This window comes from Anas platyrhynchos, chromosome 11, assembly GCF_047663525.1.
Source record: "Anas platyrhynchos isolate ZD024472 breed Pekin duck chromosome 11, IASCAAS_PekinDuck_T2T, whole genome shotgun sequence".
Classification (NCBI taxonomy): Eukaryota; Metazoa; Chordata; class Aves; order Anseriformes; family Anatidae; genus Anas; species Anas platyrhynchos.
This window is the reverse complement of record NC_092597.1, coordinates 16,774,337-16,788,781: the sequence shown is the minus strand read 5'-3', so window position 1 is coordinate 16,788,781 and position 14,445 is coordinate 16,774,337. Positions and strand designations below refer to the sequence as shown.

Below are 14,445 nucleotides of genomic sequence, written 5' to 3'. Positions count from 1 at the left end.
AGACAAAAGCATCTGATGCATCCCACATCAGCAACATTGCCGTGCACATGGACCTCAGCCCTGGGCATGGGCCTCACTGTTGAATGCAGAGTATCGGGGTGGCCAGGGTGCTTTACCCTGAAAGACACCGTCCTGCTTCACCTTCTGGTGGCCAGCAGCTTCAAGATGCACTACCTGGGCATCAGGGAGACTTAAGGACTGGCTCTTTGCAAGAAGCTCAAGGACAGGCCAGGACTATGCTGGGTTTGCAGAGGTTTCTCGTCCTCACTGCTGGGAATGACTTTTCTGGTGGTCACAAGCAGCTCAGGCCTCGCTCTCCTACGTGCTGCTAGAGAACAAAAACACATCGCCTCTCCCCTGGGAGAAGACAAGTAGCAGCAGGTCAGTGTGGACAGACAGGCGGGGAAACTGAAAGAAATAATAAGGTTTTGGTAAGGGTGCAAACCAGCGATATCAACACCCCGGCTGTTCAACCATCTCAGGCTGCTGTAGGTGTGCAAGGCAGTATCTAAACAACAGAGCCCCAGCAGCCTCCAGAAGGTCAGCCAGAAACCACATTTCTGCTGCCTCTCGGGCTGCCAGCAGCAAGGAGGTGTCTGGGGATGGCCAAGCCAGGCGATGGGCACTGTCCATCCTGGGCTCTCGCTGCCTGGAGGCAGAGGGGCACTGCTCTGATGACACCGGGTTAGATATCACCATGGATTTTCTCGGTGGTTGTTCAGCTCGCTGCAGAGCAGGAGAGCTTGCTTGAGGGGGGAATGTTGATTTCTGCTTGGGAAAGGCTGCAGATGATGGGTGGGGAAGGTGCAGCAGGCTGCAGGGCTGCTCGGAGCAGATGGCACAGCCAGGCCACAAAGCAAAGGAAGAGGCAAGGAAAGGAGCAGGGCTCAGGAGCAGGCAGCAGGCAGACCTGCTGGTCTTACCGGGCCTCTGCTCATCCCTGAGGCACCAAAAAAAGCCACTGCCTTGGTCATGCAGGGGTTACGGTGGTATCTTGTGCAGGGAGCATCCTGTGTGGAAAAGGATGCCTCTGTTTACATGATGTACAGTGAGATAAGATGGTTTATAACAGTGAATAATGAATTCCTACGCATTAACCGGAGCTGCAGCACAAACCTGACACCCTCTAAGAGCAAAGTGTTTCCTTCAACCCCATCTTCCCACATATACCTTTCCCCAGCATTACCCTGTGCACTCTTAATATCTATACTGGGCAGGGCACTGGGGTCCTGAGGCTGGCATGAGCCTCGTGTCCTCCCACTAGCCCCACCATAATGATGGTGATGATGGTGGAGATGGGCAAGGCTGAGATGAAAGTCACGAGTCAGGCGGACAGGGGGAAACTGCCCTCAGACACATGTGGGCTGTTTGTTTATTGATTGCTGATAATTCAGTTCTTGTGGGGATAAAGGGCAAAAACAATGAAGAAGGGTTTGTAAGAGCCCCACGTTCTCAAGTTCTGGTCTGGCAGCCTGGGAGGTGGTTTGGGTGGTAGCTTCTGAAAGCTGAGTCTGTTTCTTAAATCTCAGGATGTATTTTCAGATTTTATTCCCAGATGGCCAGGTTGTAGCATCCCGATTTACACTGCAGACATTTGCACTTCTGCTCTGTTTTCCATTTTTTGCTTACAAACATTGTGAGGAATGAAAAGAGGCATTTTTCGGCCAAACTAATTTTAATCTAATTTCAGACAGCTTGGTAAGGTAAGGTCAGAGTTCTGTCAATGACAAATGTAATGAAAATAAAGGTCCAGACACCAAAATGTTATGGAAGTGGATAAGGCTTTTTGACTGCTGTCATTACAATTGATAGTTCTATTCAGTCACTTTAAATTTTATTGATTTTTTTTTTTCAAGCACTCCACCTTAAACTTATTTTTCATTTCAAGAAATCAATACTATGGATCCTTTGACACAAGGCATGCAGCATTCTGCCACAGTATGTATTTCATGATGGAAGGAGCAACAATTTTTTTTTTTTTTTTTCCCTGCTCAGTTCTTTTGTCTTGAAAATAAACTGAAATTCTCAGTTACTTACAAAAATACAAATCTGGGGATGACTTCCTGCCCTTGATTCTCTGCACTATATCACCTGTGCTGCTGGCTGCTATGGAGATTTTTTTCCTGAAGCCCTGCTGCTGGTGAACAACAGAGTTATGAATGTGCTTTGAGGTTCATCTAATAGCTCTGACAAGTGGATTTTTTTTTTCTTCTCCTTCTTCTGTCTGTTTCCTTCCTTCCTTCCTTCCTTCCTTCCTTCCTTCCTTCCTTCCTTCCTTCCTTCCTTCCTTCCTTCCTTCCTTCCTTCCTTCCTTCCTTCCTTTTTTCTCCACACGGGTGAAGTTGTATTGTTGTATTTCTGGGCAAAACACGAGTGACTGCAGACAGTGCTGCCCTTCACAAGCATCTCTGATGGGCACCTTTGCTCTTCCCATTTGATGTATGAGGAACAGATATCTGGTTCCTAGGTTTCAAATCATGTCTCCATACTGTATTTTTTTCTAGCAAATGCATAATTTTCAAAGCCTGGGCTTGAATAATGCCAAACACTTTCCTCTGTCTGGAAAGCTCAAGGGAGTAGAAAGAGCAAGGTCAAATCCCTGCTCTGCCCAAAGGAGATGACCCTTCTGGGCAGCTCAGGTCTTCAGAAGCACCCTGGCACTATGGCTCCCACAATCTTTCTGGCTGATAAATAATTTAGCTCTGGGTATTATGAATCCCCAGCTTTTTATGAGTATAGAAATTTATTACAAGTACAGAAAGTCTCACCTTTATAAATAATTAAACTTAGTTACACACAATGACTGTAGTGAATGATGTGAAACTGAAGCCGAAGGATGGAGTATTTGTCCCTCATTTTCAAAAAAAAAAAAAAAAGAAGAGAGGCAAGGGAGTGATAATAACGTATGAGTATACAGGAGGGGTGAGTGGACTACATCTTTCTTCCAAGTATCTCCCTGACCCGGTGGGTTTACAACTACAGATCTGTAATTTTGAGGTAAATGAATTCAGCTCAGACAGAAGCAGGAGAGGAGGAGGGAAGCCTGCAGTCAGCATCTGTATGTGTGCAACAGGTACAAAAAGACAATATTCAGCATCCGTATCTCATTACAACCACCACTAAAACAGAATGCTATTAGCAGTCGTGGCACAACAGAGAATGGGAGGGTAGATAAAGAAAGAAAAAAAAAATATCAGGATTGATGTTCTCCTCCTGTATTTGTTATCTTACAGAAAACAGCAGCAGAATACAAATCAACCCATCCCATGTACAGACAAGTGGGATCCTTTGAGACTCTTGTTTTATGGATGAAATAAATTCAGTCATTGGGGGATGAAAGGCTCTATAAGTGTAAAGAAAACCTAACCTTTTGCATATTTTTTTTTCTTCAGTCAAGAGCTTTCAGAACAGAGTCATGCAAAGGGAAATGCTAACAGCAGCTTGCCTGTGGACGGTCACAGTTTTCCCTTTAGCAGAAGAAATGCACAGACAAATTCCTTCCACTCGTGGCAACTCCTTGCTCCTTCCTGGAGATGACAGTAAAATGGCACATAAGAAACTGTTACTCATTTGGAAAAAAAAAATAAAAAAGAAAAGGAAAAGAATGTCTTTTAAAAGGGAAATGAGCTGGCTAGGGAAAAGTATGTGGGCAAAAGTGGAAAAAACATACGTTCTGCAAGTTTCGGCAGAGACAGCAGCAGCAACTGCCAGTGCTCTGCTTTCTAGCCTGCAGTTCTCCTCCTGAAGACACAGGTTTGTATGCGCTGCACACAAAGCCAACATCTGTTACTCTTCTGAAGGAATCTGTGTCTTCATGAGAACGTGAAAACACAGCAAGCACCAGACTGGAGAAGCAGGCTCACGTCCCCATCACCATCTCCTCTTCTGCACTGGAGGCACTGCAAAGTTATTCCTCACTCTATAATGCACCTTGCGAAGAAGAGATTTCACAGCCATCTATAGGCTGGATACAGCAGCAAGAGCTGAAATTTGACTGTAAAGATACCTGAAATATTCCCTTTTTCATGTCTCTTGCAGATTAGCGTATTAGGTGGACAACTTTTCATGCTAGTGCCCTTTGCTAGAATATATTGACTTGCAAGGTGGAGTCAAGAAATCAGTCATTATAACGATATCACCCATAAACCCCCAGTCCTTTAAATTCCCATCATATCAAATATCCCAGAGCAGCTGGGATTCTTGGGGTTTCCAAGTTCATTGTGTCCAGAAGGTGATTTCTTCATGAAATCAAGCCCCAGTACAAACTGAAGGGCACTTTTCAGTCTGGTGATGAAATTCTTAATTATGCAGCATCAAACGCAGCAGTTCTAGGGAGAAGCAAATTCACTTACAAATTATGCACATACATCAAAACCACCCTCTGTTTCGGAGACAAATGCCCAATCAATCCGATCTATTTTGCCATCTACAGCAGACGCTGCATCAGGCTATTTTATAAGTATAAATTTTAATATGTCTCTCCACGCTATATTCAGTCAACTCATGATTATCCAGACCCGGGAGAGGGAGCGGAACTAACTCAAATAAAGTAAAGCACAGTTGAACAAAACCAGAGTTAAATCAGATTGTGAAAATAAGTGTTTTATTTTCTATATTAATCTTAGTATAAACTGGAGTTATGATGTAGAAAAAGGTCAAAGACAGGAATAAAAATGCTTTATTTTTGGTGTAGCACAGTCCATTTGAATCTGGATAATCTGCCTACACTTAATTAAAAGTTGACAGTGTATTGCGCACTAGGTGAGAGATTCAGGGGAAAAGCAAAGCTGATTTTGTCTCAGTGTTTGCTAGGACTCTCCTGCTTGGTCCAGGTGATGGATTAAGACAGAACTGGAATGCAATTTACAGCCCCGTCCCCTGGGCAGCACTTCAGGAGGAAGGAGAGCAGAGACAGAGCAAGCATAATCCTGGTGTGCTGGCAAAAGGCAACTTGCTTCCAAAACACGTGGGGCAGGGCCACAGGCAGGGGGGTTAAACGAGACCAGGCTGGGAGAACAAAACCACTTGCTAAGCTTGAGGCGATGCTGAAGCCCTCTGAGACTGGGCAGGCAGTGCCCAGCTGGCCGGGGAGCACACACCGAAGGCAACGCTCCCATCACCAGCACCGCATCGCCCCGGCTCCTCTGGTGCTCCGAGCATGTGAAGGAGGGGCAGATAACAGCTAGAAGAAATTCTGTGTGTTCAGTAATCATCCTTAAAGGGATTTGATTCTTTATTACATTGTCCTGAATTATATTAGAGGTAGCACGCAGAATAAAGATTGGGCTCCCTCGCCCTTTTATGCCTCCAAACGCAGCTGGAATGCTAGAAAACAATAAAGCTCCTTTTTTTTTTTTTGTTTTTGTTTTTGTTTTTCTCTCTTCACTTAAAGGAAAAGGTGCTTAACAGTAGTTTTAAGATTAGGAAGGAAATGGGTATTTAAAAAAGAAACATATTCCTCTTGGGTCACTGCAAAAAGCTGTTTCGTTATTGCTAGAACCAATGGAAATAAAGCCAGCATGTCATCAGATTCTTAATACAGCACCAGATCTAATTGAATCTTTTGCATCTATTTTTAATGAGCAGCTCGTTTGTTTAATGTGATGGCTACATAATTATGAGTATGAGTTTGTTCTCTGCTTGGGACATATTGGTACTAATGCAGTGATATTTAATTACTGTCTCTCAAGGAATTATGAGAAACAAGCTGCCAAGCCTGAAAACACAGTGATTTATTCCTTGTTGAACAGCCTGCAAAGTGGCACGGGCCCCATTTACCTGGGTGGTGTTGCTGAGAGGATCAAGCCTTTCCTCCCCACTTTCTTCCTCAGCATCTAGCACTGCAGGTCTGTATGGAAACCAGCCCGACACCTCCTCATGCGATGCACTACTGGGTGCGACTGTCTATAAGGAGAATTAAAAACCTTAAATTAAATGTGCAAGAGCTCGGCGCAGCTAATTTCGGAACATTAGTGAGCAGTAAGAATGAGGATGCAATCCAGCTGTTGAGGCAGAAACCATGCAACACCCCAGCCATACACATCTGATTTCAGAGGAGCAGCATCATCTGTCCCCGTCACAGCCTTGTGGCCCTATTTTTGTCTGTTAATAGGTAGGGGAGGCTCCAGCACCCAGCAGTGGCTGTAAGAAGCTGCCGAGGTTCCTGCTGGGAGCTCCCTGTCCCAGTTTCTGTCCCCAGGGCTTGGGACTTGACATGTGTTCGTGCCACATGGCACCGCTCAGCCTCTCCCTGCTCGGCTCCGGTGGCTGGTTGCTGCAGAGGGAGCTGACAGCAGCGGCAGGGAGGGAATTACTGCTGCTAATAACTCTGCAGCACATCCAGCCTCTGCCTTCTTTCCACGCTTTTACCAGGATGAAGGGATCAATCACTGTAAGTTTCCCCCCCACCAGGCTGAAGGGCAGCTCCTGACATCCGCATGCCTTTGTTGTGGGCGCTGGGTTTTTCCCATTAGCAGTCACGTTCATCTGATCCCTGAAAAAAAATATAATAAAACCCCTTAAAGAAGCACATAATAAATCTTCACTTTCTACCCAGCCCTTCTGGTAAGGAACAGCCTATGCACCTTGCCTTCCCTTGTCCATTCTAACATAGGTATTTTTATTTTTTGATAAGACTTGGGAAGACTTCTCCAGCATTTTCAGTGCCTGATTTCTGCAGCCAGGCCTGAGCAAGGAAGGGTGATGGCTGGAGGCCATCCACACACCAGGGCTGGATGCAGATCATTGTTCACCTGGCCAATTTACAGCTCTTTCTCTGTACACCACCACTTCTCCCTTTGGGGTAAGGCTCCCATTCATGCAACCCCATCAATAACACTGAGCTTTGTCCTGAAAAATACTTCTGGATCCTCCCTGCTACCACCTGCTTCATCTCTTCCTTAAGCAGAGAGACTCTTCGGGGGCTGGTGGCCATAAGGAAGACCTTCAGAAGTGCGCTGATTGCTTTAACAACATATCCTACCTGCTCCATTCCTGGGCTGTAGCAGTGGCACAAGCTAACTGCAGAGCAATTGGGGAATAACATCATTTCACTGATGTAAATTACTGGAGAATTACCATTATTTCCAGCAGAGCTACAGTGTAGCCTCCACACAAATAAGTAACTTACATAAACCCTGTTATTGTCCTTCAGCTGTTTTCTAGGTGCCAGGAGCCACGGCTGTTGGGGATTCCATACGTGTGCATTAACAAAATTAGAGATTTATAGTTTAGCCAAAGCCAGAAATCCCCCTGGCATTACTGAATCAAACCTCGCTACTTTGTTTGCACAAGGCAAGCCCAATATAACTCAAAGCAACTTTCTAGGGGGAAACAGGATGAACAAAATCCACTATAATCATTTCCATTCTTTGCTCCAGCTTAGAATGAGACTGGAAGGGAGTATTTTTGTTTTAAAGGTGCATATTCTGTCCTTCCCCTTGCCAGTACAGCGTGTTACAGGAGGAGGAGCAGGGTCAGCGCACACTAAAACACTAGCTTGGGCTGGCAGCAAAATATCACGCTCAGATGCTTGAATAGTGAAGGGAAGATTAGACAAATGAACGATAAAACTGACTGCTCCAGCTTGTCCTCAATGGATAGGAAAGTAATGAAAATCTCATGAAAGATAAATGGTAAAGTTAGTTTAAAATGGATTTAATGAAAGTAAAAGAGGATGAGTGTTCATTCCAGGCTGCTGATTTATATTTTCTATATTTTAGCCCTCATAACCAAGTCCTGTCTCGTTAGCCATTAGAAGTTTAATACAGGGTTACACGTTCCATCAAAACCCAAGCAGCTTTTAATACTTTGAAGGAGCACAATGCTGCATTTTGAAAGATTAGCAAGGGCGTCCTTGGCTGGATTCTTGCATATTAAAAAGTGATCTTCAAACCCAAGTTTTACTTGTGGGATAGGGGGATGGGGAATAATTCAAACCATCTCTCCCTTTCTTTCTATCATTGAACTTGGCATAATGTAAAATGATACCAAACTTGCAACAAAAGGAATAACGGTTTATAAAGAATTAGCTATGAAATGAGAGGATCTTGTGAAGATGAAACGTTCCAAAATTAGCTGAGCTTTTTTTTTTTTTTTTAATTCTATATTCTTTGTCTTTCAGCTGCTCTCAGATTCTAGAAAGAATGAGCTAAGTTTTTCCTACTTCTTCGTCTCAGTGTTTTCCACAGCATAAATAATACATAATAACAATAACAATATTGGTTTTATTTGAAAATAAATAAATAAATAAATAAGTAAATGGAGTCTGCCTTGGAGTCAGATCCAGGCTGGAAGAAGCCCCAATGAGCATGAGGGTGATGTACCGTGACGAAGCCCTCATGTTACCCAGCGAGGACCATGAACCAGCCACCCCATCCTTGGCTGGATGTGCAGGAGAAACATCAGCAAATGGAGGCCTATGGATGCATGACCTTTTAGACGGGCAAAAAATAAGCTAAAGTCCTTTGTCAAACAGGAGGCACAGCACAAACGCAGCCCCAGGCTGCCCACACCGCCTTGCCAGTGACTCAGCACCGAAACTGAGCCTTTGGGACCAGATAGCTCAGTCTCCTGTGACTCATCCCCAAAACAACAGCACGGCTGCCAAAACGCAGCGGGGTGTTGTGACAAAGTTTCTAGGCAGTGGTGTGGAGCGTGAGGCCAACGCACCCGCTCTGTAGGGGGAAAGGCAACGATTTTAGGTCACCACTGCTGACCTGGGCTTCATAGGTAGGGACCTAGGAAGGAGCAGGTTTGGCCAGCCTGGGGCTAATTGCAGCTAGGGAGGAATTTAGAGCACTGGAGCACCTGGCTGTAGTGACAGCGTGTGAATCCAGAGCCCTGCAGTCCTCAATCTTTTTAGCTGTATAAATAAGTAAACAAATAGCATGTAATTTCCTCCAGAATCAAAAAGGCATTTTCAACACATGGTCAAGGAGCAGCTCCCCCTTCCAGGTTCCTTCCCACCCACATCCCCAGGACTCCCAGGCAATGCAGGGCCCTGCTCGTGTCTCTGCTTCTCCTCTCCCAGCGTCCGTTGCCATAAAGCAGCTGGGAGCGCTAAGTGACTTTCTGCACCAGTGCCCATCTCGTTGCCTCCCCTCAGCAGCTGGAGATGTGGGGCCTGACTTCAGTCAATTGATTTTGATGGGGATCGCATCCACTTACCCAGGGCAGAATTGGATGCACCAGGAGCGTCTCAGCCCGTGAATGAACAATTGTACCAGCAGCAAGAACGCAAAGGCAACAGATTTCAGGCTCTCGCAGGCAGCAGTAACAGTCAATCACCTGCATAGAGTGATTGTGTTACAGTAAATCCTCCTGTGCCGTGGAGTGAAACTATCCCATTCCTGGCCTCTTTGGATTCAAAGCAGCAACTTGTTTCCTGATGAAACTCAGCTGCTCTTTATTTTCCCATGGGAACCTGTTGCACGGTAGCTTCGTAATCCGTGATCAAAATAAGGGAATGCAACCTTGGCAAAGGGAGAGCTTTGAGATGCAAATCCCCCCAGAGCCCACTCGCTACCCTGCGCTCTTATGTATGAGCATTTAAAAACCACAGACTGATTTTGGTGGTCAGTAGTGCCTCGAAGTCTCATCCCAGACCTCAGTCCCATTGCAAAATGCCAGCTGAGGAGCTCCCAGAAAACAGCCCCAGAAACGGGTCCCGTGCCATGGAGGTGACCCCTGTCCTGTGATTTTTGTGCCATGCCATGAAGGGGCTGTCTGGGGACAGCTGCATCACAGATGATCAGCAGATGTGGAGAAGTTTTTGTGTGTGTCCTGCTGCCCTGTGATGGGTTTTTTGCCCCTTTTCACCCTAAAAGCTCAGTGGGTGCAACCAGCAGGGTCTCAAACATCATGAGCAGGGCAGGACAGGGCAGATGGGTGCCCTACCACAGCCCCCGAAAGTGCTGGGGGTTGTTGCCCCTGATGCAGGAGAAGCAAATACATTACCCACTGTGGTCAATGCCAGACAAACACAGGCAGTTTTCAGGCCTGGCTGAGTAGGGCACATATCTCCCCAGAGAATAATCTCCCAGAAATCGACACATAACATTGAAAGACAAATGAGAATGAAAAGGCCTCTCAAATTTAATAGCCTCCATGAATTACACTGCCTTTCGTCTACATGGACTGTCACTCTTTCCATTAAAGAGTCACTGTCATCAGTAATCCATTTTAAGATTTATAGATGTGAAGATTTATAGACTTACTGTTCTTATCTACTTTTTTTTTTTTTTTCTATGCATCTCCATAGGCTCCCAAAAGATGGGATTCTATCCTAAATCTCCCCCCTGCATCTGACAAACTAAAACAGTGATGGGGTGGCAGGCCTTTGAGCTGGAGGCCAACAAAACCAATTATGCTGATAAGGATAGCAAGAACGATAGTATGGAGGTGGGGGGAAGAGCTAGAAAGAAAGGGTAAATGATGAGCAGGAGAAAACAAGAGAAGTAGAATCCAGGTTTTCATTTATTTTTCACAGATTCTCACTCTATAAGTTCCATAAGTTCTTAAAAAAACTAATAATTAGGTTATTTTTCTTATTTGGTCATTTTTATCTTAAGATAAAAAGCCCTGCATCCTTGAAGTGAATATATTCAGATCCAGCTCTCGCATATGAGAAGGCCACTTTATTATGCTCACAACAAAAAATATACTCAGGTGGGAGTATACTGACATTACAAAGTCTCTTCAAACAGCTAAAAGAATTGTAGTATAAATGAGCCTCAAGCTACCTGCTTTGCATATTTTTATCTGATTCTAGTGCAGTTGAACAGTTTGCTCTGATAGTAATTGAATGCCCGTATGTGGATTAATACCTCCAGCACAGAAGAATTTTGAGTATGTTCGTGCTGCTTGAAACTCGTCTGTTTGCATGTGCAACTTGATACTGGGTAAAATTGCAAATACTTACATGACTTAGAAATCAAAGTACTATTCAAAAGCTTCAACTCATTCTGAATCTAGTTTTGGAATGTGTGTGTGAGAAACAGATTTACTTATCCTCACTTCATTATTCTGCATATTACGTTGCCAGCAGGTAGCCTTTGAGAGAACTCTGAAAAAGTAGTATTGGACAAAATTCCTTAGGTTACCTCTAAAATCTTTGTTCCTGCTAAATATTGCTTGATATTTTTGTACGTGCTTGTCTATAAGGAGAACTAGGACAAAGCTTTTTCTGAGTTTTGTTGCTGTGCTAAAGAAAGCTGCTATATGTGGTGAGATACTGCAGAGAATGCTTTGGTACAAATGGATCCGGTGTAGCACAATAGACATCTGCAGGCAACACTGTCCATGTATATTAAAAATAAGGCTCTCTTTCCAAATGCAAATTTTCTTAAGGAACAGTGAACTGTAGGGACTGTCTGTGTAATGCATTCTAATTAGCTTCCTCCTAGTAGTAGCTATTACCACAGGCTATCGTCACATTGGAAACTGCGTCTGTGCTGATCCTTTACAACACGCACATGTGATGGCTGTCAAAGTAATTATCAGCACAAATGTGTATTTTCTAGTTTGAGACAGAGAGAAACTTCAGTGGTGTATTAATTTTCCTGTGCTCTTGGGGAAAAGCAGAAGAGTGCTAGGACTCATTTCAAATTGATCCTCCTCAAGCTCTTCAGCAGATAAGGTTATGACCTGTGAATTCAAGAGCTGGCTTCCTGCACTCTCATGTATTACGCAGGAAGGAAGCCATGAATCCAAACCTGTTAGACTCTCCTCCTTGAATAAATAGTTTCCCAAATAAGTGCCCTAGTCTCATTGCCTTTGATAACCCTTTGGTTGAATGTCATTAATGTGCTTGTATTTTTCTCCCAACAGCATTGTGCTCCTGCTAAACAGTTTCTTTTCTGTCTCTTCTGCTGTCTTATGTTTAACACTTTTTGCATGGCAGAACAGCTATTTGAGATATAAAATTCAGCTGGTCAGAACTGTAAATGATGGAAGTTCAGTGCTCTTACACTCATTTTATCCTATGTTTTCTGGAAGCTGATGTTGAACACAGGTTGTTTCATGGAGAAATGGTGTTGGGGAGACCCTCAAAGAGGTGAGGTGCTTGGACACAAACAAATTCTTCCTCTCTGGGAAGTGTATTACAGAATCACAGAATGTTGGGGATTGGAAGGGACCTTGAAAGATCATCTAGTCCACACCCAGTCTAGTGTTACTGCACCTGGAGCGTCTGGGGGATGTTTGTGTTGTCCTGTGGCCTAAGGAGCAGGAAAATGAGAAAATGGTGTAGGCCTCGCCCACATGCACCAACACCCTTCTTGCATCATGAGGGCTGTCTGTGGTCGCCTTCCTCCACCTGAAGGCCGGTGTTTCTGAAAGTGTAAGAGCTGGCAATTAGGGCATCCTGCAAACCTGTGGATCTTGCAGGTCTGTGACAAAAGGAGGCTTCTTACCTGGGAGCAGAGAAGTTGCCTGTAGCTGCTCCTGGGGCTCTTCCAAGCCACCCAGCTCCTGCAGGACCAGCTGTAGCTCGGCACAGGATGGACAGTAGGACACTGCAGTTGTTCACTGTTCAATGACTCCCACCTGGAACCACTGCAGAAGGGGCCAGAGTTTGGCAGATGGCCTCTTTCTTCATCTCCCTTGCTCCAAATGCCCTAAGTCACGGCTAGGGTCAGTTGTGCTGGAGAGCCAGGCCAGAGGGAGGCACGCAGGAGGCAGCAGCCTCTGTGTCTTCATGAGAGCTTGTGGAAGGTGACCAGTTATTAAATATATCTGCAAACAAAGCAGATGATGGAAAACACCATTTCGCAGCCTTCTGGCAGCAGTCGCCACGCTGACAGGGAGCAACACGGTATCAGACGGTGGCAGAGCCCGAAACTCATTTTTTACACACACATCCCCCCTATTTTAGGTAGTGATTTAGAGATCAGAGGAAAGGCTTGACAGTTTAATATTTAAACAATTTGTTTCATGTTTAGACCATCATGTTAATGATCTGTGTGTCACAACAATAATCAAGTGGGGTGGAAACTCACTTGCAATTAGCCATGTCTCCTGTCACAGCCTACACAGAACATCAGGCCCATGGGCGCTAATTTTAGCTAAATGCTTACTTCAAAATTTAATTTGCATTCTATTTCTCACCACAGTCCACAAATGCTTGCATTCTCCAGGGCTCTGCCTGTAAAGTCTCCCTGCTCTTGACTCACAGGGGATGAATCCGGGATAGCCCCAGCTGCAGAGCTGGTCCCCTTCCTGCTCCGCTGCTGTGCACTTTCAGATCCTCATTCCCCATCCTCCATGCCCAGATGGATTCAATCTTCTACCTGAGGTCTAGCGAGAAAAACATTTCAATTTCTAGGTGCCAACATGAGCAAGACACCTGCCGTGCCCCTCAGAGTCTGCCCATGGGCCTCAGAGCATCCTGCACTCACACAGGGAGAACACAGTTATTCCAGAAATTTGGGTAGCCATCAGGGAAAACTACAATGCTCTAAAATTATTTATCTAGGTTGTTTTGAACTATCAAAGCGGTGAGAAAATAGCCTGATTGATCCACAGACCTTACTCAAAACCAGATTTAATCCTCTTGCACTAAAATACCCTCCTCTCACCTCTTTATTCTCCCTCTTTAATAATCTGCATTGTGCTGGCATTAATGCTAGCCAGAGGCCTGTCATGCTGAAGACTGTGTGCACAAAGCCAAGGCCAGTGATCTAAACAGCTGAAAACTTCGCTTCAATTTTGGTGCAAATAATGCAAAACAGTCTTCACAGCACTGTTCAACAAGCTGCGGAATTTTCTGAGGAATTTGCAGTATGTTGAAAAATCAAGCTGGACACTTTTTCTTTTTTTTTTTTTAACATAAAAATGAAACAATAACCTTGCTGCCACCAGCAGCTTTTACCGAGAGCAACCTGGCTCATTTGACGATAGCGGAGAGGTTTTGACTGATTGTCTCGCTGCGTATCAAACCCCAGCTCTGCTGTGGTGGAGACCCGAGTAACAATATCCCCAGCAACACGCTGCTGTGCCTCTCCAACATCTTTATTAACGATGTACAGCAGAGCCCCTGCTGCTCGCTGGCGCTTACCACCAGATTTATGGCTAACTTCCACGGCCTTTCCCACTAGTCTTAATTTATTATAACAACACTGTTCATACATGAGCTTTTCCTGTTAGGGAGACAGCGGCGTGTCCACTGCAGCAGATGAAGTTTATTAAAGCGCCACCAGTTTAAGCAGCAGAAGTCCCAGGGCAAGGCATCTCTCCCAGCTCACAAGCTGCAAAGTCGCCTTTTTAGCCCTTGCAAAGTGGAGAGAATTTATCACGCTCATAAAAAAAAGAGCAGTTTGCATCTGGCCACTTGCTCAGGAGGGGATCTCCAAAACCCTCGTTTGCTAAATCTGAGCTAAGCCCTTTCTCCTCCCAGCGGGCCACCTACCACAGCTCAGCTCACCAAGAGTGACCTGTTTTTCTGTT

The 14,445-nt window shown here is 44.9% G+C and overlaps 1 long non-coding RNA gene across 2 annotated transcripts; it reads right to left on the bottom strand.

Annotated features, from left to right (window-relative positions):
- Positions 1 to 2,238: 2,238 nt before the first annotated feature.
- LOC140003412 (uncharacterized) lies at positions 2,239 to 13,793 on the bottom strand. Of its 2 annotated transcripts, XR_011811968.1 has the most exons (4): positions 12,414 to 13,793; positions 9,169 to 9,288; positions 5,779 to 6,493; positions 2,239 to 3,527 (listed from the first exon to the last, which is right to left on the bottom strand). It is a non-coding gene; the product is annotated as an uncharacterized lncRNA (long non-coding RNA). The 2 variants fall into 2 exon arrangements; XR_011811967.1 differs by lacking the exon at positions 2,239 to 3,527 and having other exon boundaries at positions 4,846 to 6,493.
- Between the last annotated feature and the right edge of the window lie 652 nt (positions 13,794 to 14,445).